Source organism: Prionailurus bengalensis, chromosome A2 (assembly GCF_016509475.1).
Source record: "Prionailurus bengalensis isolate Pbe53 chromosome A2, Fcat_Pben_1.1_paternal_pri, whole genome shotgun sequence".
Lineage (NCBI taxonomy): Eukaryota > Metazoa > Chordata > Mammalia > Carnivora > Felidae > Prionailurus > Prionailurus bengalensis.
The window spans coordinates 78,900,805-78,925,846 of NC_057348.1; the positions used below are offsets into that span (position 1 = coordinate 78,900,805).

At 37.7% G+C, this 25,042-nt stretch overlaps 1 protein-coding gene and 1 pseudogene across 4 annotated transcripts in view; both read right to left on the minus strand.

The window, feature by feature from the left end:
* KMT2E (lysine methyltransferase 2E (inactive)) overlaps positions 1-24,578 on the minus strand; it is a 100,460-nt gene extending 75,882 nt beyond the window's left edge. For all 4 annotated transcript variants that reach the window (XM_043588639.1, XM_043588636.1, XM_043588637.1 and 1 more), the window contains exon 1: positions 24,472-24,578. The gene's annotated coding sequence lies outside the window, so the exon portion shown is untranslated. The remainder of the gene's footprint in view (positions 1-24,471) is intronic.
* LOC122488891 lies at positions 18,920-19,075 on the minus strand (annotated as a pseudogene).
* Positions 24,579-25,042: the final 464 nt, after the last annotated feature.

Genomic DNA, 25,042 nt, shown 5'->3' on the forward strand with positions numbered 1-25,042 from the left:
CGAACTCACGGACCGTGAGATCGTGACCTGGCTGGAGTCGGATGCTTAACCGACTGCGCCACCCAGGCGCCCCTAAAATAATATTTTTTAAAAACGTATGTGTGTTTTTGTTTTTTGAGAGAGTGAGGGAGCAAGCCCATGTGAATACGGGAGGGGCAGAGAAAGAGGGAGAGAATCCCAAGCAGGCTCTGCACTCTCAGTGCCACCCAGGTGCTCCTGACATAATCTCTCTGAAGAAAGGGTCATTTGTTATCTTTCTGTCTTTCGTAACTACCTTACACAGAGTTCAATAAATATTAAAATTAAATCAACACTTTTATGTTTTAGATACGTATCACTAATAAGCAGGTGAACTTTGAGCTATATTACTAGCGGAAATAAAGCAACTTCAAAGAAACTGTGAGGGACTACATACCTAACATTTCTTTATAAATTAGAAATTAAACTGCCCTCATTATGCACTTAAGATTTCCTTTCTCTACAGCAGTTGACTAAGGTATAATTTAAAAAATACTGGTTGAGGGGCGCCTGGGTGGCGCAGTCGGTTAAGCGTCCGACTCCAGCCAGGTCATGATCTCGCGGTCCGTGAGTTCGAGCCCCGCGTCGGGCTCTGGGCTGATGGCTCGGAGCCTGGAGCCTGTTTCCGATTCTGTGTCTCCCTCTCTCTCTGACCCTCCCCCGTTCATGCTCTGTCTCTCTCTGTCCCCAAAATAAATAAACGTTGAAAAAAAAAAATTAAAAAATACTGGTTGATCGAGATCTACTACCAACTTATTACCTATGAAACTTAGGACAAGTCATTTCACTGCTCTGTGGACTTCAACTATAAACAGGAAGGTTAGGTTTTTGATATTACAGTTTACATCTTATAATCACGAGTATATTAACCAAGTACTCCTGATAATCGAAAGAACAGAATAAATATCAGATTCCAAAAAACAACAAAAAATAACTCTGAAAACAGAATGATTTTTTTCCAATTGGGTTAATATTAGTATCAGACAGTGCTCTACAAGCGCTTACCTGATACTCAAGCCTCCCCAAACAGAAGTTATAACAGTGATAACAAATACTGAGTGCTTACAATGCTTAATCCTCACAATGAACCTATGGTGTAGGTACCTTTATTATCCCCATTTTACAGAGAAGATAGATTAAACTTGTCCAAAGTTCCATAGCTAATAAATCACAGACGCAATAATTGAACCCTAGGGGCACCTAGGTGGCTCAGTCAATTAAGCGTCCGACTCTAGATCTCAGTTCAGGTCACGATTCAGGGTCATGGAATCGAGCTCCGTATCTGGCTCTGTGCTGACACAGTGGAGACTGCCTGGGATTCTATCTCTTCCTCTCTGCCCTTCCTCTGCTCAAGTGCTCACACTCTCTCTCAAAATAAACAAACATTTTTGGGGAAAAAAAAACAATTTGAATTCTAACAGTCTGATTCCAGCACCTACCCATTAGTTTGAGTGAAATTAAAATTTGCTAGATAATTGGTAATCTACAATTTACAGTTAAGAGGAAAATACTGACAACTGCCTTGCTCAAAAAGAGAAGAAATTAGATAAATACATAAATGTCTCATTTATCTGGACGCCATTTATTCTAGCACACTTAAAGAATAATGAAACCCACTTTGCTCCTCCCCCAAACCTGATCTACTTAATGAATTCACATCCATTCCACAAAAATGCATTAGAACACTACAGAAGTAGAGAAGAATGGGCTCAAAGTCTAAAATTTGGGTTTAAAATACTTCAGGGATGGTGCAAAGCACATAATCAAAGAATATTCAAACTCTATTATTTTCAGTACATGCTTCACCAGTACACTTCACTAATACACTGAAGTTAAAAGAACTATGCTCCAAATCTGAGATTACTAATTTGCACAAGGATATTCAATTCCATATACAAAACTATTTGTTAATTGAGACCACGTATTTAATCAGTTAAATTTTAACTTGAGTCTCTCTTTAATGACCATTTGGTTCCTAAAAACAAAGAATTACACCAACCTACATTATAGTACTTTTATAGCAAATAAAATCTCTATTTAGAAAAATCTGTATTCTTGTAGTCAGAGTCAGTTCATGGAAATGCTTGAAAAATGGAAACCTATATTTCGAGAAGTGTCTTTTCTGGTTCTGTAAGAGTTTCATAGAGTTTCACTGGATCCTGTTGAGTACAATTCCAACTAACTGTTACAACTAAATTCAGTATCAAAGTAACAGTGCTTCAGATTTCACATTCTGCCACTTAACTAATAATGGTTACTTATTCTCTTGAAGCCTTAGCTCCTCATTTGTAAAAAAGAATAATCACAGAACATGTTCTCCTGAATTGTTTCAAGGAGTTGTGTGTGGCACTCAGTTAGTGTTAGCTATGGTAACCAGATAAAAAGTCCCTAAAAGATCAGTACTGGAGAACAACTCTCAACTATATACTTGTACAATCCAAGTAATTTAAGAATTTTTGATGGGGGGGAGCTTGGGTGGCTCAGTTGGTTAAACATGTCCAACGCTTGATCTTGGCTCAGGTCATGATCTCACAGGTTGGTGAGACTGAACCCCCCCATTGGGTTCTGTGCTGACAGTGCAGAGCCTGCTTGGGATTCTCTCTCCCTCTCTCTCTGCCCCTCCCCTGCTCATGCTCTCCCTCTTTTTCTCTCTCTCAAAAATAAATAAACTTTAATAAAAAAAAAAAAAGAATTTCTGGGGCGCCTGGGTGGCTCAGTCGGTTAAGCGTCCGACTTCAGCTCAGGTCATGATCTCGCAGTCCATGGGTTCAAGCCCCGTGTCAGGCTCTGTGCTGACAGCTCAGAGCCTGGAGCCTGTTTCAGATTCTGTGTCTCCCTCTTTCTCTGACCCTCCCCTGTTCATGCTCTCTCTGTGTCTCAAAAATAAATAAATGTTAAAAAAAAATTTTTTTTAAAGAATTTCTGATCTGGGTGCCTGCCTGGCTCAGTCAGTGAAACATGAGATTCTTAATCTCACACTTTGAGCTCCAGAGTGGAGGGAGAGTTTACTAGAAAAAATTAAAAAATAAAATGCACTTTTGTCATGCACTGTAGGTGCTCAATAAATACGATCTGAATGAAAAAAAAATAGAATCTATGATCTTTTCCAAAATCCATTCTTGCCAAGAAAGGTGAGAGGATACTTCTGTATTGGACTTCAATTTCAGAGAATCTGACAGAAGTAGTTTCACTTAAAAAAAAAAAAAAAAAAAAAAAAACAACAAACCTCTTTATTATAAACTCTAAACACAGTTTCAATTATTTTCTTAAACTAAAAATCTGTGTGCACAGTAATGGTGAAAGTCAATAGGTAATCTGGACCTGAAATTCTTTTTACAGAATTTTTGTCACAACAGAAATTGGCTCTGAATAAAAGACTTTAACAAATCAATGGCAATCCTTGTGATATTATCCAATGAGCACCACCTCATCCCTTCAGGGTCAAGAATAAGGTACTTTCCCAATCTGCCAGTATTTTTTGCAACTTCATACTGGCTTACAACTCAGTTTACGTTATCTTTTAGCTCACTAGTAATGTGACATTGGAATCAAAGTATTAAAGTGTCAAGAATAACCTTTTTAAAAAAATACATGAAGACAGAGTGAACCCCAATGTAAACTACACACTTTGGATGATAATGATGTTTCTTTTCTGTTTTTTTAATAAGTTCATGTATTTATTTTAAGAGAGAGAGAGAGAGAGAGAGAGAGAGCATGAATCAGGGAGAGGTAGAGAGAGAATCCCAAGCAGGCTCTGCACTGCCAGTGCAGAGCCCAATGCAGGGGCTTGAACCATTGAATCATAAGATCATGACCTGAGCGCAAGAGTCAGACGTTTAACTAACTGAGTCACTCAGGTGCCCGGATAATGATGTTTCAATGCTGGTTCATTGAATGTTATAAATGTACCATAATAATGAGGAACACTGATGATGATGAAGGTTGTGCTTGTGTGGGGAGGAGGCATGTGGGAAATCTATACATTCCTTTCATCTTTGAAGTGAACCTGAAATTTCTCTAAAAGATGAAGTCCATTAAATTTAAAAATACATGTATGAATATAGTGAATTGTCTGGCATTATATAATGGGATAGCTTTCCTTCTACCAGGGTTTTGGGAAAACTTTTAAACATCAATTCTGCAACCAACAGAAGTATTGGTACATTCAATCTCCTTTACCATGCCAAAGCATCCACAAGTTAAAAGAATTAATTTCAATACTATCAGTTTTTTAATGCACCATGCATTTTTGAATAGTATTTGTCATTCCCTGAAGTGTTGGAGATCACCAAACTACAGTATAAAATCTAGTAAAATGTGGCTTTTTTAAACTTTCCTTACTTTGAGAGAGAGAGAAAAAGTGTGAGTGGAGTAGGGGCAGAGAGAGAGACAGAGAGAGAGAGAGAGAGAGAGAGAGAGAGAGAGAGGGAGAGAGAGAGAGAATCCCAAGCAGGCTCTACACTGTCAGTGCAGAGCCCAATGTGGGGCTCGAACCCATGAACCCCAAGATCATGACGTCAGCTGAAGTCAAACACTTAACTAACCAAGACACGGGTACTCCAAGTGTGGTGTTTTAAAATAGCAATTCAGGGGGTGCCTCAATGGCTCAATTGGTGAAGCGTCCAACTCTTGATTTCAGCTCAGGTCATGATTTCAACGGTTTGTGGGATTGAGCCTGCTTGAGATTCTCTCTCTCTCTGCCCCTCCCCTGGCTCTCTCTCTCTCTCAAAATAAATAAAAAGTTAAAAAAAAAAAAAAAAGGTATGTGGTTTGCAAATTAAAAAAATAAATAAAATAGCAATTCAGTGACCGATAATAGAGTTGACAGGGTAGACTAGAGTCTCCGGGCATAAACACACAATTTCTGTTTCCTATACATACAAACCTATTCTTAGAATGAGGTTAGTCTTTATTCACATCTGAGAATAGAATAAAAGCAACTTCCTTCTAAAATAGTTACCTATTTCCACTTTCTATTTGCCATATGGCCCACAACTACGTACCTTAGAATATACTGCTCAATATACAAGCACAGAAGACAAAGAATCTTCAAACCTAACAATCACATCTTCCTAAATTCCTCAAAAGCTTACTTTTAAGTACAAAAGCAGTAATATCACATGTGTGAATGTAAAATATCACATGTGTGAAGCATAATACCTGTAAAGCATAATACCACATACTTCATGGATTCTAAAACTTCCTTCTGTTAAAAAAAAAAAAAATTGCGGGGCACCTGTGTGGCACAGTCGGTTAAGCGTCCGACTTCAGCCAGGTCACGATCTCGCGGTCCGTGAGTTCGAGCCCCGCGTCGGGCTCTGGGCTGATGGCTCAGAGCCTGGAGCCTGTTTCCGATTCTGTGTCTCCCTCTCTCTCTGACCCTCCCTGGTTCATGCTCTGTCTCTCTCTGTCCCAAAAATAAATAAACGTTGAAAAAAAATTAAAAAAAAAAATTGCTATCTACATTAGTAATTTTTAAACTGTGCTCCCAGTAGTCCTCAATGGAGTTGAGGAGTGAGATATTAGGAGAAAACAGAATCAGGGAAGTTCACAAAAGACAATGAAAGACAACATGTTCTACAAATTTAAAAGTTAAACTCAGAAGCTGCCTGTTTTGGTTTTTTTTTTTTTTTTTTTAAGTTTTACTTTTGAGAGAGCAAGAGCAACCAGGGTAGGGACACAGAGAAAGAAAGAGAGAGGATCCAAAGCAGGCTCCGGGATGACAGCAGAGAGCCCGATGCAGGCCTCAAACCCACAAAGCATGAGATCATGACCTGAGCCAAAGTCGGACGCTTAACTGACTGAGTCACCCAGGTGTCCCTGAAGTGGCATGTTCTATGTGGTAGCTACCAAACAGGAAAATGACATTAAATGGAACACTACTTAGCAATATAAAGGAATTATTTTATTCAAATGTTTACTTATTTTGAAAGGAACTATTTTTTTTTATTAAAATGTTTACTTATTTTGAGAGAGATAGAGAGAGAGAGCACAAGCAGGGGAGAGTCAGAGAGACAAGGAGAAAGAGAATCCCAAGCAAGCTCCATACTTATCATGGAGCCCAACGTAGGGCTCAATCTCATGACACTGAGATCATGATGTGAGCCGAAAGCAAGAGTCAGATGCTTAACTGACTGAACCACCCAGGCACCCCTAAAGAACTACTGATAGATGCAACAACTCCAATGAATATTAAGGACATTATGTTGAGTGAAATAAAAAATCCAATTCCAAAAAGATCACATACTGTATAATTACATTTATGTAAGAGTCTTGAATGACATAGAAATAGAGGACAGATCAGTGTGGTTGTAAGGTCCAGGGAACCTTGTGGAGATGGAAATGCTCTATATCTTAACTCTGGTAGTAGATACAGGAACCTTACAAATGTAATAAAAATACAGAAAACTAAACACACACACACACACAGGAGTAGAACTAGGGAAAGCTGGACAAAATGGATAGATTGTATCAATGTCAATATTCTGGTTGTGACACTGTACTACAGTTTTACAAGATGTTACATTTAAGAGAAACTGGATAAAGGAAAAAGAATTTCTCTGTATTATTTCTTAAAAAATGCATGTAAATCTTACTTCAAAACTTAAAATTTAATTTGAAAAAATGACATTAAAATTGTGGCCTTCAAACCTGTTTTTTTGAGTATTGACAGAAATTTTCTTATGAATGAAATCTTTATTTTTTTTAGAGAGAGTGAAAGGGTGAGCACACGCATGGGAGGGGGACAAAGAGAGGAAGAGAAAGAGGTGTGGGGGGAGGGAGAGAGAGAGAGACAGAGAGAGACAGAGAGACAGACAGACAGACAGACAGAGAATCCTAAGCAGGCTCCATGCTCAGCACGGAACCTGAAGCAGGGCTTGATCCCACGACCCCGGGATCATGACCTGAGCTGAAATCAAGAGTCTGACACTCAACCCACTGAGTCACCCTGGCGCCCCACAAATGAACTCTTAAACCATAATCTAAGCGTGTATTTTGATTCCAAGATGAAAATTAGCTTTAATCTACTATGCTTTCTCCGATTGCTGATATCAACTTGAAGTACTGTGTTAAGGAGGCCACAGCCAAATACAACAGAAGGTCTCAAGTAATCAGTAATGTCTGCTAAAAGATATAGTAGGCATTTGTACCTCATATTTGCTATGTCTATAGTTAAAGAGGGTGGCACGGAAATGGCCCTGCCTGAACATCCTCCCACCTACCACATGACAAGCCTAAGGCTTCCTGGAGAATAGTTCAAAAATCACTGGCTAAAAGAAAATACTTACAGACTCATCATGTGACATGAAAAACTTACTTGATTGGTACACTCTATCTGCCTAAAGCAGAAAAGGAAAAATATGCTCCCAAAAAGTAGTGTTAGAGTCTGTTATAATTAAAAAATCAAACAAAAACAACAAAAAACCCCGCATTTATCTTTTAGTCAACCCGTACAGACTATTGGGCTGGTTCATTCTTGCTTTTTCAGCCTTGAAATAAGTATGCCATTAGGTAAGGGCATAATTTTTGACTGAAACAATCAAAGTTGGCAATAATTTTATTCTCTCATTCTTCATTCTAGTCTCAAGTAAAACAACGTCCCCTCCAGAATGAATTATTCTTTCTATCACTATTTTGAATCATTTATTTCAGACTAGAGAATGTGAGCCCTCTCTTCTTCCCCTATCTAAAAACAATGTGTAGCAAAGCTAATTAATAGGATTCAAACAAATCTTTCTGTCTCTACTGTCTACATTTTATTATCTCAGACTTGGGCTGTCAGAATAATTTTCTAAGTGGTCTCTCTCTCTCCCTATTCTAACTTGACCTTTAAACCAATCGCTCTCAAACATAAAATCACAAACTGCTACTTTTCATATACCTGGGGTTAGTAGTTGAAAATTATGGATTCCTAGGCCTTACCCCCAGAGATTCTGATTTAATAGGTCTAAGATGTGGCCTAGATGTCTTATTTTTTAAAAAGGAATTTGCTCCAGCCCTTTATTCTAGAACTGCTTAAACTCTGAACAGATTATACTTCAAAGCCCACAAGTCTCCTAGTCTTGCCCTCTTCAAAAAAAGCATAGTACCTCACAGTAACTCCAATTAAATTCCTAATCTTGACATTATCAGGTTACCTTGTTCCACACTAATATTCCAATATATAAATCCTCTGATTATGCCAGTCTTTTTCTATTGCTGGCGTTATCTTTGCTCATTCCCCTTCAAAATTTCTAAAGTAATTTTCCTGTACATATAACCATTCCACCCAACAAAAATCTGATTAAACCTTCAGGGATCATTTCAGTATTAATGCTTCCTTGAAGCATTCTCAACTTCACAACTTAGACTTCTGTGATACAAAACTAACTTTGAGGTCTCTAGCAGATCAACCTCCTGAGGACTATTTTCTCAATAAACAAAAATTTAACTAGCTGAACTCAAAAAACTATTTGAGCCATAAAATTTGTCCCATGCTAATCTCTTCCCTTGTTAACCTCCCAAAGAACGCATTACTTGCTTTTTAAAAAAAATTTTTTTCAATGTTTATTTGTGAGAGACAGAGAGAGAGGGAGACACAGAATTCAAAGCAGGCTCCAGGCTCTGAGCTGTCAGCACAGAGACCGACGCAGGGCTCGAACCCACGAACCGTGAGATCATGACCTGGTACGAAGTTGGATGCCCAACCGACTGAGCCACCCAGGTGCCCCCGTATTACTTAACTTTTTTAAAGTACTGGTTTACATTTCGACCTATTATTTTGAAATAGCTATTAGACATTTAGTTTCCAAAACTGGATCATCTACTTTACCCCATACCAAGAAACGAGATATTTATATTTTAGCTCTCAAAGCCTATAATGTGGTGACAACACCACCTAAATTATTCCTGATTATATCAAATTTTCCTCACCCTAACACACTTAATCCCCTTCTCCCCTTTTAGATGAAGAGGAACACATCTTAAAACAAAACAAAAAATGTGCCACAGAAGAACATTATTGATTTTCTTCTGAAACTTTATTTTTAATAATTGCTTCTTTCTGTTATTATTTTTTAAATGTGGCTGTCTCTCAAGGCTCAACCCTCTCCATTATTCATCTCCATCAATCTCAGATTTTACCATTCATTCCTGTTTGATTTCCTACTCCCAGCCACCTATAGGATGTGTACCCATTTAAATATCTGCCATCATTGCAAAAATTAAACTTTCAAACTGAATCTTTTCCACACGCTTTCCATTCCATTTCTTGTCAGTACCCCATTTTCCCAGCTCCCTATTTAATCCTTCTTTTTTCTAGTCTCCTATTATATCTGCTCACCTTGCCTTTTGTGTCTCCTCAGTGTTTCAGATTCATTCTTCCTCAGTTTCCAAGGCCCCCACCATCATCTCCATCATCTGAATAATTTCCAATAATCAACAACCCTTCCAGCGTATCACCATCAAGTTCTGAATTTCTTGTCTCCAAACAATGGAAGAAATCTTGTGTATTTTTTTTTTCAACGTTTATTTATTTTTGGGACAGAGAGAGACAGAGCATGAATGGGGGAGGGGCAGAGAGAGAGGGAGACACAGAATCGGAAACAGGCTCCAGGCTCTGAGCCATCAGCCCAGAGCCTGACGCGGGGCTCGAACTCACGGACCGCGAGATCATGACCTGGCTGAAGTCGGACGCTTAACCGACTGCGCCACCCAGGCACCCCAATCTTGTGTATTTTTTAAGCACTTATCCCCCAGATTAGGACTATTCTGTCATTTTAAATGTAATAAACTCAAATTCATCCACTCAACATATTTATTGAGCATATACTATGTTCTGGATACTGCTCTATGTGCTAGGGAATGAGCAGTGAACAAAATTAAGTTGGCCTTAAGCACCCCCCCCCCTTTTTTCAATGTTTATTTATTTTGAGGGAGAGAGAGAGAGAGACAGAGTGTGAGCAGGGGAGGGACACAGAGAGAGGGAGGCAGGCTCCAGGCTCCAAGCTTTCAGCACAGAGCACAATGTGGGGCTCAAACTCATGAACTGTGAGATCATGACCTGAGTCAAAGTCAGACACTTAACCCACTGAGCCACCCAGGCATCCCTGCCCTTAAGGTCCTTTTATCGAGCTAGGGCAATTAATATAATCAAAGGTATCTTAGAGTAGTTTTAAATAACTGCCTTTGATAACGATTTGTGTATTTTCATTACTGAGCCAAAAATTATTCCTTTATAAGGATCAATAGAATGCTATGATGATTTTTTTCAAATGATCTGAATTCAAATTCTTGATCAGTCCCTCTTTAGCTTACGTGACTGTCAGTCTCTCTAGGCCTCTCATGAAAAATGGGTAAAATTCTACCTTGCAGAGTTGGTATGTTTGTGCCTTCCCTCTTTAGAATTAAAAGCATAAAGTTCATACTACTCAATCCAATGATAATTTAATCAACCCCAGTCATAAAACTGTTGACCACTAAGGCCACTAAAATAGTGAAAAAACAGCTCTACTATTGTAAATACCTGAAAAGATATCTTCTATTCCACATGTTTAAAATATTTACTATAAAAGCCTTAAGTCTAAAACAAGAGCACTTTAATTTCTAAGTATTAGCCTATAAATCTGCAAAAGACTAGCAAAATGAATAAGAAAAAATACTTTCCATGTTTAAACCACTTATTTCTGCAGCATTTGCCAGACAGAGTCCTTTTAATCCCAAGACTTACAGAATTCAACGATCAAGTTCTTCCTCTTCATACATTAATGTAAATAGAAAAATGAAAACAAAAAACTGGAAATGAAAGGACAAGTGCATAACAAGTAGAGAGTTGAAGCTTAGGGAAAAAGCATCTTACTCTCAAGAATAAAATACAGAATTAGTAGATCTAAGCCTCCATTAGGAAAATTACTCAGATATACAAACTTCATTAACTTATTATACGTCTTGTTCAAGACAATCTTTTAAAGTAGCTTGTCTTGAACAGGCATATAATCACTGAAAAATTGTACAATAAAGGGAAAAATAAAATGTCAAGAATGAAGTTGGTAGATGCAGGTACTATTACTAACCAGTACATTTGCTATGAGACAGGCTACATCCACGTTCCCTTTCCAAATTACTTTTAAAGACCTTTCCGTCTTTACAGATGGAAAACATTATGTATACACATGGGTAAAAAATAATAATAATAATAATAATAATAATTAACATGTACTGAGCTGACTGGCCACCCTTATAAAAGTCATTTGTATATAAAGAAATTGCTGTGTGAAGTTGGGGACTGAACTAGAAATACTTTTCTCCAAATCCTTAATGAGCCATTAAATTTAGGAGGCAAGAAGCATAAACTTTAAACTTCCTATAAGTGAACTTACAGGCTATACCAGCAGAATCTCTTTTTAAAAATCCACCATCACTCTAGATTAAATTTAAATGATAAATATTAGTTTCTCAGATATTCTCAAAGTAATTACACAATAAAAGAACTTGTGTCTTTTGGCACAATACTGTGTCCATAAGATCTGCCAGTTTTTACTTGGAATTCAAAAATCAAAAAGTTATTACATTAGTGTATAATTAATAAGTTATTACTAACATACAGCAACCACATTAACAATATACCAAACTATTGCAAGCTAAAATTTGAAAACCACACAAACTGATCCCAGAGTTATTAGCCAACACAATCAGTTACTTCCCTTAGGAAATATATGCAAGATCAGCAAGCCAAAATCAGTAGCACCCTAATGCTTTCACATAGAGGGCATTCAACTATCTACTACTGAATGAATCTAGTTTACAATATTAACAGTTAGAAGAGTCCTAAAGAAGAGTAGAATTTAAATCTCACAAGATAATAAAGGTTACTGGATCTTGATACATCAATGAATCTATTCAATTCCATGGACATGCGAAATCTGTCATTTCATCTAGGCAGAATCCTACAAACCCAAGTAGACAAAACACAATCAGACTCTGAAACAGCATTTTAATTCTTTTTCTTTTGTATGTATGTGTGTGCGTGGTGTGTGTGTGTGTGTTGTCTAGCAGTGGGCTTCACTGAGAGTAACTGGAATTGAGGGGAGTATTAGTTTCCTAAGGATGCCGCAACACATGACCACAAACAATTCTAGAGGCCAGAGTCTGAAATCAAGATGTCAGCATGAAAGAGCATTTTTAGATTTCTAAGATACTAAATTGAAAAAAAAAAAAAATGCTAGAGAATACAGTAAGATTCATCTCCTTTTGGACTGAAAAAAAAATCTGGATTTATATATATAAAAAACAGTAACTCAAAATTGGTTAGCTCATCAAAGTCAATTAACCTGGAGAACCATTTAAAAGTTACATATACCTTATAAACACTGAACTTTTTCATTTAAAATATAATTCATCAATATTTTAATGTCAAGCCCAAATGTTCTCTTTGAACATGGCTCTGCTAATTGGAATTTTGGGTTCTCATTATTGTATAAACCCTATCTATAATGCATTGTCTATAATTTTTGGTTTTAGATTATTTCAAGGTAACAAATTACTTAGACACCTGTGGAGCAATGAGAATGCAGATCTCCTTCTCAATTTGGATTTGTATTATTTTAGTTACCTTACCCATACCTAACATCTTTCTTTGACAATTAATGTATCTTTAACAAGTTTTCCAAAGTAATTAACTTAGTTTGCGTCAGTTCTCAGGGATGCCTGGGTGGCTCAGTCAGTTAAGGTTCAGACTCTTGATATCAGCTGAGGTCAAGATCTCAAGGTTTGTGGAACTGAGCCTCTGTCAGGCTTCGTGATAAAGGCAGCCTGCCTGGGATTCTCTCTCCTTTCTCTTTGCCCCTCTCTGATCACGCATGCGGGCGCGCTCTCAATCTCGCTCTCTCAAAATAAATAAACTTAAAAAAAAATACAACTCTCTTTTCACATTCATTTATCAATGGTTTAATTATACCTAATAATATAAACACAATACAAGTACAATGGGATTAGCCAATCTGGAAACAAACATAGGACTTTTATGAGCATTGAACTCAACAAATGGAGGCAGCACAAAGTTTACATCATTCAACATTCAATTGGCATTAATATTTTTTAAGTATTTTTTTAATGTTTACTTATCTTTGGGAGAGAGAGAGACAGAGTGCAAGCAAGGGAGAGGGCCAGAGAGAGAGAGACACACAGAATTGGAAGCAGGCTCCATGCTCTGAGCTATCAGCACAGAGCCCAATGCAGGGCTGGAACTCATGAACCACAAGACCTGAGCTGAAGTCGGACGTGTAACTGACTGAGCCACCCAGGCACCCCCAGCATTAATATTTTTTAAATGAAGGGCACTTGGGTGGCTCAGTGGGTTACACATCCAACTTTGACTCAGGTCACGATTTCACAGTTTCTGAGTTCGAGCCCCGCATCGGGCTCTGTACTGACAGCTCAGAGCCTGAAGCCTGCTTTGGATTCTGTATCTCTCTCTCTGCCTCTTTTTCTCTCAAAAATAAATAAATACATAAATAAAACAATTTTAAAAAAAATATATTTTAAATGAAGGTAAGAATCTTCTACTGTATCTATGTAAAACACTTTAGGAAAAATATAGAAGCTATAAATAGTGATCACCTCAGCATATAAGAGACACTAGGGATGGTTCTGTTTTTTTAAGAAACAACTACAACACAAACAGCTGGAGAGCCTACTAAGAATTGTACACATATTAACACTGAATTCTCAAAACGACTGTATAAGATAAGCTCTATTGTTACCTCAATGTTGCAGATCAACAAACTAACGCACTAAAAGATAACTAACTTGCCCAGGTCACTAGGCAATACAACCTGGTTTGATTGTAGTTCTACTATCTACTCTTAAGCCCTGTGCAATATTGCCTCTAAAGAAGTACTGTTTGAGCTCTTTTAATAAGCATGTAACACTTGCATGATCTTAAGAATTGGAGGGGATAAATAAGCATGTCCCAGTATGTCACTCCCCAAAGCAAATTTTTCAGCAACTTCCCCATAAAGGCCATAATCTTTTATCATGGCATTCAAGGCTCACCGTAACTTGATCACAATTTGTACTGCTACAATTCCAATCCAAGACTCTTATCCAAATAACTCGCCGGTTCTGGAAACCAACAGATCATCTTGAATTAGGATGTACAGAAACACTAAACATATAGAGTCTGTCACATGACATTGCACAAAGTATTCCCTCATTCAGAGAATCTAAAAATAGTGGCCTGGCTTCTCAAGAGGGCAGTCAGCATGGTTTCTTGGAAAAGTTTAAAGCATCAAGAATCATGACCTGAATTTCAATCCTTGATCAACCACTATCTAACTATATGACCTAGAGAAAATTATTTAACCTCCCTGGGATTTGGTCTAGTTGTAAAATAAAAGGAAAGAACTAGAACAGTATAAAAATTTCTGAGACTAGTAACTAAAATGCAAATTCATGGCTCCACTAGATGTAATTAAGTAGGTCTAGAATTGGACCCAAGAATGTTTAATAAGCACTCTACATAAATAACACATGGGGTCCCTGGGCCACAATGAAAAATAGCTCACTGAAAGATCTCACCAATCAATTCTAACTCTGGTTTCTTAACTTCAGTCAATAGGGTACGCCTGGGTAGCTCAGTCAGTTAAGTGTCTGACTCTTGATTTTAGCTCAGGTCATTATTTAATGATTTGTGGGTTCAAGCCTGGCATTTAAGCCTGCTTGGGATTCTCTCTCCCTCTGTCAAAAATAAGTGAATAAACTCTAAGAAAAAGAAAACATTTTAACTTTAATAGGGTGCTATTTTACATGTCCAGGATGGGGGTTGTGGCCTAAAAGAAAATCCTGTTTATCATAGGATTTGCTTTTGCACCTTTCGCCCTGTACTTTTTTAAGATAATGGGTAAGATTTGGTAGTTTTACAAACTGAAGTTTCATTCTCTTAAGACACAGATAGATACAGTTGATTCAAATGAGTTTTAAATTAATTAAGCACCTGCAAAATACTAAGAATCAACTATATCATCTTATTAATCCTCCTTATTTGAAATATGATTACCTTAATTTTCTCCCAAGGAAATTTTTTTTTTATGTTTTTATTTTATTCTAGAGAGAGGCAGAGTGGGAGTGGGGTAGGGACAGAGAGAGAGGGAGACACAGAATCTGAAGCAGGCTCCAGGCTCTGAGCTGTTGGCACAGAGCCTGACGTGGGGCTCAAACTCACAGACTGTGAGATCATGACCTGAGCCAAAGTTGGACACTTAACTGACGAAGTCACCCATGTGCCTTGAAATTTTAAGTTTTAAAAGATATAATCTCCACTCTACAAGTATTCACAAGTCTCAAATTTTCTTCTCCCATTCTCTCTGAAAATTTCCAATCAAATTAGTAATTTTCATTCACATCAGTAAAATATTCAAATTATCATCCAAATTCACTATGAATATCTTGCTATCACTATACAAAACTGATAAAAGTATCACTATAATGTAATTAAAGTTTGAATCAGTGTTTTTCCTGTTTCTTGTCCCTTTCTTGTCCTTCTGAACTTTTCTAGAATGAGTATTGTATTTATTCCAAAATCACGTACCACTTTGTCCTAAGAGTTATAGATGTTTGAAGCTCTGCTTTGTTAAGTGTACCATCTCACTAACCTTTTTTAAAGAGCAAACTTGGGGACGCCTGGGTGGCTCAGCCGGTTGAGTGTCCAACTTTGGCTCAAGTCATGATCTCAAGGTTCCTGAGTTAGAGCCGTGAATCAGGCTCTGCACTGTCAGCACAGAGCCGCTTGGGATCCTCTGTCCCTCTCTCTCTGGCCCTCCCCGGCTCACGCAGGTGTGCATTCTCTCTTTCAAAAATAAATATTTAAAAATAAATAAATAAAACATCAAACTTGCATGTATGTTAAAACAAAAAGAACTTATCTCAATTTCAGAAAAAAAATACTTTTCTTCAAAAGAATTACTTCAAGGATTTTTTTTTAATGGAGGAAGGGGAGTAACACCATAATTAAAATATGTATTTTCAGTCTTGTCTTAGAAATCAAAGTGCTAGCATTAGTAGCAAATCATAAACCTAAACATAACTGTAATTCAAAGCTCATTTAGCAATAATTCTAAAAGCTAAATAAGGAGTTGGAATGTCATAATTTTTTAAAAATAATTTAACAACCTAAGCACTTATTTTCTATATTCTGAATTTCAAATTAGATCAGCATTCAGAAAGCTATTTTAAACACACATTTATGTAGAAAACTGTGCAAGAATAATATCTGATACTATCCAAATTATCTACACTTTCCTTCAATTTTTTTCATCTGTTTTTGATTACAAAAGCTATCCATATGTCTCAGAAAAATCAGAAGAGAAAAGAAAACCCCCACAATTCCAATTACTCAGACACAAATCACTGCTAAGAACTTCGGTGTATATACAGACGCAAAGTAAAAACTTATTTAAGCAAGAATCACCTATAGACACTAAATCTAAGAAAGTATGACAGGGACCAGAATATTTACACAATCTCAAAATATCTTTCCACAAATTACTTAATAAAGGCAAAATGAGAAACAGTAACTATACAATGGAAAAACTACTAAACACCTTAACCCAGCGATCAAAATGAACATACTGGTAAGGGGCAAACAAAAATGATTTAAAAAAAAAAAAACAACAACCCACATACTGCTTATCTAGTATTCCAGCCAAAAATGCAAAACCTGAATCTAATCATGAAGAAACCTTAGATAAACCCAATTGAGGGGCACTGTATAAATAGCTAGCTTGCCAATGTCATGAAAGACAAAGAGATCAGAGAACTAAATGCAATCCGTGATCCTGAATTGGCGACTGCACCAGAATAAAAAGTGCTAATAAAGGACATAATTGGGACAACTGATGAAAACGGAATATGGACAACAGACTAGATAAAAAGAATTACATCAATGCCAAACTTCCTAAGTTTAACCACTCTGGTTACCTAAGAAAAGATGCTTGATCTTTAAAAATGCATATTTAAGTATAAGACAGCATCTTATATGCAATCTACTCTAGTTAAGAATTTTTTTTTTACATGCATAGAGAGAATAATAAAGCAAAGGTGACAAAATGTTAAAAATCAGGGGATGTGAATAAAGGGTATAAGAAGTTTTGTAGTATTCATGTAACTTCTGTAAGCCTGAAATTACTTTAAAATAAAAAATTAAGGGGCGCCTGGGTGGCTCAGTCGGTTAGGTGTCCGACTTCGGCTCAGGTCACGATCCCATGGTTCTGAGTTCAAGCCGCATTTCGGGCTCTGTGCTGACAGATCAGAGCCTGGAGCCTGCTTTAGATTCTGTGTCTCCCTCTCTCTCTGCCCTCCCCTGCTCTCTCGCTCTCAATTAAATATTAAAGAATTGTTTTGATAAAATAAAAAATTAAAACAAAAAAACTGGTATTTTGGGAGTATTCCTCAAAACACATGCATATATTTATATATAATACTTGTATTTTTAAAATTAAAAAGTGGAGGAGGTGCCTGAGTGGCTCAGACGGGTGAGCGTCCAACTTCGGCTCAGGCCGTGCTCTCACAGCTAGAGAGTTCAAGCCTCGCACTGGGCTCTCTGCTGTCAGCACGGAGCCACTTCGGATCCTCTGTCTCCCTCTCTCTGGCCCTCCCCCTTCTCTCTCTCTCTCAAAAATAAACATTTTTTAAAAAATTTTTTTTTTAACGTTTATTTTTATTTTTGGGACAGAGAGAGACAGAGCATGAACGGGCGAGGGGCAGAGAGAGAGGGAGACACAGAATCGGAAACAGGCTCCAGGCTCCGAGCCATCAGCCCAGAGCCTGACGCGGGGCTCGAACTCACGGACCGCGAGATCGTGACCTGGCTGAAGTCAGACGCTTAACCGACTGCGCCACCCAGGCGCCCCAAAAATAAACATTAAAAAAAATACATTTAAAATAAATTAAATTAAAAAGTGGAATCATCAATTGGATACTAATTATTTAGTTATAGAGGCCCTCTCGAGTACATTTGAACATCCCTGAAAAAAGGCAATTGTTCCACGATGAATTAGATGTCCGTCTCTTACTCTCCATCCAAGCAAATTCCCCCACACCACAAATACCCACCCTACCACCATCTCCTTAACCAGTCACAGCTAATTAAAGGGCTCAAGATGGAGCACAGTGGCTCACTGACACCTTGCCAATTCCCGTGAGGTCCAACGGTACTTTTCTTCAAAAAAGTTCTCTAAGATTTCCCTATAGTCTTATAACAAATCTTTTACTTAAGCTGGTTGGATATGATTTCCGTACCCTGCATCCAAACAAACCCTGAAACAGCAGGCTTTTAAGGAGTAGAAATAAACAGTACAAGGGAAATAGCAGCTACTTAAATTCATCTTTTGTCTGTGCTTGAAAAATATGGTTTTGCTGGGGGCTTAATGGTAAAGATGTAATAAGGCTGTCAATTCAGCCAATTACACAGATTCACTTAAAGAGAAGCAGCAGAAAAGCAAATAATTCAAAAGGAACAATCTTATTTTCTCAAGAAGAGCTACTATGTATCAGACCAACCTCAGACCCCCCCCCCATCAATTTATAGCTAATGAAGCAGAGTCCCAACCATTCAAATCAGTCACATCAAGAATCTTCCCATCCTTTGCAACATCGTTAAAGAGAAAATGGGTTTTCAAATTCCTGAAACTTGTCTTTCTTTGAATGACATACAGAGCAGGACAAGAGGAATTTAAGAGGTCTCTCTGTGAAATCAAAATTAGAAACTATTATCTTTCATTATTAGTCGGTGAAATAAGAAAAAATATTAGGAAAGTGTATCTTTCTCATATACAGTGTCCCAATATGTAAACTTTTGAAAAAACAAAACTATTTTCTGACAACATCCTAAGTGATAATAGTTCATTCTTTTCACCACATTCCTCACTTTTTGCTAAAAACCACTGATACTAGGCTTTACATGATTGTTAGACCAGTGAGACAAATGGGAAAAGATTTAATCTTTAAATTTACTTAACTCAATTAGCAATAATCATGCCTCAGATAAACCTCACTGGCTACAATACTGCCACTGTGCAAAGCTAAAAACTTACTTAACTCAAATAAGTTTAAAATAATTTATGGTAAATTCAGTTAAAAGTCTTTAAATAAAAATTATGTTTTAAATACCTTTTGAAAACAAAAGCCAAAATAGATTTAAAAATTAATAAAAATTTTTCTTGTCTCAGATAAAATGTTACATAAGTATGTGAACTTGAACTTTATGTTACCAGTACCACAAACCAAAACTACCTCAATCCCATTGTTCTATTACTTAATTTTATGCCACAGGCTCAGACCTTAAATGCAACCAAGTTAGCTATAACACAGGTGTGATTACTTAATGTTCTTTCTCAATAATAAACTTCAGGACCAAGATGTTTATTCCTTTGGATTAACTCTAAGCAAACATCTAAGAGTTGCTAGAAAATTCCCTGTCTTCTCCATCTGTAAAACTAGAACAAAGAAAGCTGCATAAATCATTTTGTTTCTCAGGTCCTGTCTTAAATCCAAATTTCACATTTGAAATAATTTCAAAATGCAAAAATAAATATTTTAACTAAAAATAATAGATGTGGACTTGATTACTCATTGAATTATTACATACTATTTATGCATTAAAAGTCATAATGTCTGTTTTCAATGGCATCTTAATTGAACACATCAAAAAAGAATTCTGACTGACCTGTTGCACTGAAAAGTTCAAGATCCCAAACAGCTCAACAGTTTTTGTAAATAATCAAATCAGATTTTGCAATAAAGTTGTAAAATTCACCTAGCAATATAAAAATAGCTTTCCCAAACTGTCTTAAAAATAAAATTTGATTTATGACCCCTCTGAGGAAAAAAAAAACTGATTTCATATTAAGTGAAAATATTTATCAAGTGAAATATAAGACCCACCTATTTTCCTGACTCTCACTTAAGTAAAAAGCATCCTATTTACTAACGGTTAATAAATACTTCTCATAGTCTTAAAGATACAAATAACATCTAATTAAGTTAACCTGAGTCATCATCATTTTGACTTTTTATGTAGAACTGATCACAAATGCTCACAATAACAACAAAAAAATTCTTTTGGTTAATTCCTACCTGTCTGTAAAATACTGTTTAATGGCAACAGCAAGATTTTTAGTTAAATATGGTTACTTCAAATTTGGTGCACTAAAAAACAATTTTCAACCATAAACATTGCTCTTCCACATTAAATAAGTTTTTAGGTAATATATACTATCCTTTTAATATTAAAAAAAATAAGGCTCTTCCCAACATTTGTACAAGAGACAGTAAAAAATTGTGAGCCACTCCAATTTCAAACCAGCCTAAAAGCTAACATTTATACAGCAGCACCTAAAATAGTATCCTTATTTTGCCAGCCAATATAAAAAAAAATTTTACCACAAAATAAAAATAATTCTATAGTCAATATTAACAAGTCTCCCTGAATACAAGTATTAAACGCTTTTCCTAACATGTAACAAAGAAAAGTCCCTGATTACCCTGAATATTTGAGATGTGTTTGCTCAAATGAAAGCTTTAAACTCAAAAAATAATTGAGCACCTACTCTCTATTGTGAATAAATCCTTTGGCGATAAAAGCTAATTACACATTACTAAAATATTTTTAAAAAAATAAACAGCATCTTTTGTAAAAATTACATACTAACATTTCTTTAGCAGTTTGTGGTAGCTCTTCAAAGTCCTTTTGGTTTTCTCCATTTTAAACACACAATGACAGTACACATTAAAGTCCTAGTAGTAACTTCCAGAACTAAGCAGAGCTGTTAGGATTTACATAACACACTTTTAAAAATAAAACCATACGTTTAAGAGTTTGATGCATGAAATGGGTACATTATTCTTAGAAATAAAAACCCAATTTAAGAAGTTAGACTTTCACTAAGACCACTAAGGTTATGTGTTAAAGGAAGAATTTCTCCTAACTTATTAATTGGCTTTTCCCCTCACTTCCTCATTTTAGATCCAAGAAGTCCTAGAGCTTGCTTTAGTATATACATGGAAAAATTCTCCAGCTGGAAGCTCTAAGACAAACAAGGCAAAATTGTGAGGGAGTTATCAGAAATCTTAAGAGTTGAAGGGAAATACAGGAGCCCTGTAAAGGTTCTAACTTAAACTGAGATCAAAGCGATCCTATAACTTACACTGACAACAAAAGGGAAGTATGATCAAACTACAGTCTCTAAAAATAAAATTTGCTCACCAATTACATTATGATTTTCTAAAAATCCACTTAAACAGACAAACACCTAATCCCTCAACCTTAGCTACCCTAAGAACAAAGACTATTTGACTAGTTTTCCCCCAAGAGACCGAATGTTTCAAAACTCACTCAGAAAAAATTATACTTAACCTTTTTAATTTTTTTAAAAAAAATTGCCCCTACAATTTCTAATTTAAAACACAGATGGTCAATGGGGTACATACACATTAACAAAAACCAAACACTTACAGCCGTGTTATTTATAAAGTAACCATTTAAAAGAGTACAATACATTCAAAAAATATATCAAAAGAAACAAACAAAATACAAAGCAATGAAGCAGGCTAGTATGAAGAAAGCTAATAGAGTCAAGGCAGCTTTTCTTATAATTTCTAACTTGGTATTGTTTATTTGAAGCCAAATAAGTCCAAATGCTTTGTGTGTCTAGAGCTGATCAAGGTCACTATCAAGAAAAAACAATGGGGTGTATACAGTGTTCCTTTCCATGGCTACATAAACTAAATTTTCCTAAGAGTATACTGATTTCCTACCATAGATAGCAAGTTTAAAGTACCAACCTTCTGAACCACAGATTGTAACTACGTAGTCCATAAAATAAATGCACAATCCTTACCCAGCAGTTATGGATCTAGACTTATACGATCAGAGCACATACAAATGAGTATTGACCCCAAATCCCTACATAAACTCTCCCACTACCCACCAACATTTCATTTCATACTAAAATATTCCAAAGATTCTAAGTACAGCTGTACACTGTCTTCCATGAAGAAACTAAGGCAGTGATTGCTACAATTATTTTGTACAACAGACAACTAGTTCATATACGAACTTCATGATTCCCTTATTCCGTTGTAAATATTGGAGCAGAATTTACTGTGGAATAAAAGAATCATGAAAGGGTGTGTACTCTCCAACCTTTTCAAGAACTACTAGATTTCAATAACTACTCATCTTTCAGTTATTCCACATCGGAATGGTCATTAAATGCCATTAATGGCCCACTGATATCTCGCTGCTGAGTCCAGGCCAAAAAGATCACCCTTCCACTCCAAAAATAAATTCTAATCATTCCCACTTTTAAAAATATTGTTAAGTAACACCATTTAATTTTCTGCCTCCATCTATAAGATACTGAAATTAGCATAAAATGGATTCAAGACTCTATATTATGGTATGGCTTTTATTTAGTCTATTAAAACAGACTAAGTTCCACATCCCATAATAGGTAAATGGGTACAGGGCGGGGTATCAAGAACTAAAGCCTTACTTTTTTACTTACATAATTATGATTGCATGCTATAAAACAATTTTAAAAGGCAGCAAAGCATGGAGCTTCACTTCATGAAATATACAAACTTAGAAAATGCATAAGGAATGCTTAAATATACGAGAAACATGGATGCAAAATATAATAGTGAGAAGAACAAGCATCTCCACACCCAGTGAAGTAACAGGTTTAGGCTTGTTTGTACAGCTCCCTAAAAATTAATCTGAAAGAGTACAAAAACCAAAATTCATAAAATTGGTCAAGTGTTGGATGGGAAACATTACACTCTAAATTAAAACATCTACTCACACAAAATGTTGCACTTACACACTTATTCAACATTTAACTTACTTTAGCACAGTGAATAAAAGACACTCGGATTAAACGAGCAGAAAACTAATATTTGTCCCAAGTAATTTTTTTTGCATATTTAAGTGCACCCATCCTCACTACTCAAATGTCTAAGGCTACCTGACTGTTTTTTATTATTTTTTTTGAAAGTGGTGTCATTTCATTTGCCTCTCAGGAAAAACCAACAAAATTAATCAACGAAAACACAGCGTTGTAATTTGCAGTAAAATCAACACATTTTTGTAAACTATTCGGGAAAGAAAAGCAGCACAGTCTTTTCATGTAAACATAATAAGCCTGTAATATGCTGCAGACAAACGCACTGCATGGGGTGTGGAGGACCCGAGCTGATTAGATTACCACAACATCAGCCTGGGGCCGCCATTTTTAGAATCTGTAAAGGACAAAAGAGGGAAATTTCACTTTTTACTTCCCATCTCGGAAAATAAGGGAAAAAACGGGACTATTTTCCAATTAGGTATTGATGTCTCCAGCCTAGAGTTGAATGCACCTCACTCAATTCTCTCCAAGGTCTCCAGAACTCCAACACCTTACGTTATTCACATCTCTAAAAGGGGGGGAAATAGGCAAAAAAAAAAAAAAAAAAGAAAGAAAAAAGAAAAAAGAAAAAGAAACCAACCCGGGATTTACTCCAAAGCGAACTCTAGCGATTTCTCTTCGACTTTAAATTATCATTCTTAAGACAGACTTTAGCAAGAACGGATCTCTACGGAACTGAGGCCAGTGGAAGAGAGCACTCCGGATTGTTTTTTCTCTCCCCCTCCCCCGTTTAGCACAGTGAGCCGTTTGTTTCTCTTCTGTATCTGCTGCCACAGTGTTTGTGCCAATCCCTTGGTCAAAATAAGCTTTTCTGAAATGTGCCATATTGTGGATTCTGAGCCTCCGGTACAGTAAAGGACGGCGATAATGCAAGCGGAGTGGGGGAGGAGACTGAGAAGGCTGGGTACTGGGGTGACCACCTCAGGGGCGGGTTTACCCTCTCCCGGAGAGGATGAGGAGCTGTCTCGTTCTCTCCCACAAAGGGAGATAGAGACCCAGAGCGTCCTTTTAACCCCCTTCGTATTTACCTGAAAATTATACCAGAGACTGCCAGCCAAGAAATGGGAGAAGAAAATGGGGCCTACACGGCTTCTGAGCACCTGAACAAGATGCGGTCGAGGAAACGGAGAGCTGGCAGCTCCTGGGACCACTTCGACACAAACCCTGCTAACAGTCACAAGCCTCCCTCCTCACCCAAGCGGCCTTAACCCGCTGCCAATGAGGAGTGCGCCCCCTCCCTAACTCCCACTCTCAAGGGGGTTTAACTGCCAGTTTCCCCTTTCCCCAACCCTAAAACCCGCCATAATGCTCCCTTTCCAGGGACAGGGAAGAGAAAGGATAAATTCGATTCAACCAAGCAACGTCTTGCCCCAGCCCAGACACCTGAGAGGCAGCGTCGACTCCCCCCAACACCCCCGGAAGGATAAAAATGAGGAAGCCCCCTCCCTCTTGAAACACGCGTCCCTCCACCCCGCAAACCCCAAGAACTCCCAAGGAGACGACAAGCACTGACCTGCGATGTTCACACAACAGACACCCGAACCCCGTTATCTGCTCGACCCCCAAGGAGTCTCTCCACACCTCCGCGAACAGACGACCCCCCGACAGCAGCCACTGCGGACACAGGACCCGGCTCCACACACCCCCTCCCCAAACAGCAGCGCGCAGCCTCTTCACCAGCAATCAAGGAGTAGGGGAGGGGGCACCCAGATAGTCAACAGGAACGCAGAGGCGACGGCAAGGCTGCTCAGAGTGTCTATGCCCCCTCTGTTGCCGCTCCCGAACTCAGGCACGGTCTCCGACTCGGCCCCTGCGCCCGCTCAGTGTCACTGCCTCTCGCTCTGGGAAAATGGCGGCGACGGCGGCGGCGGCCGCGGCGGCGGCGACGGCGGCGGCGGCGGCGGCGGCGGCAAGTGCACGGGGCCCGCCCGCCCCGCTCCGCAGGGGCAGAGGGGGAGGGGACGAAGCTGCCTGCCGCCATTTTGCTTGTGGGCTGCCGCCCGCTGTTGCCTCTTGGCACAGAGGCTTGAAGACAGGCAACTGGAGGCAGAGAGGTGGGCAGAGTCTCCGTCTTTTTTCAGAAC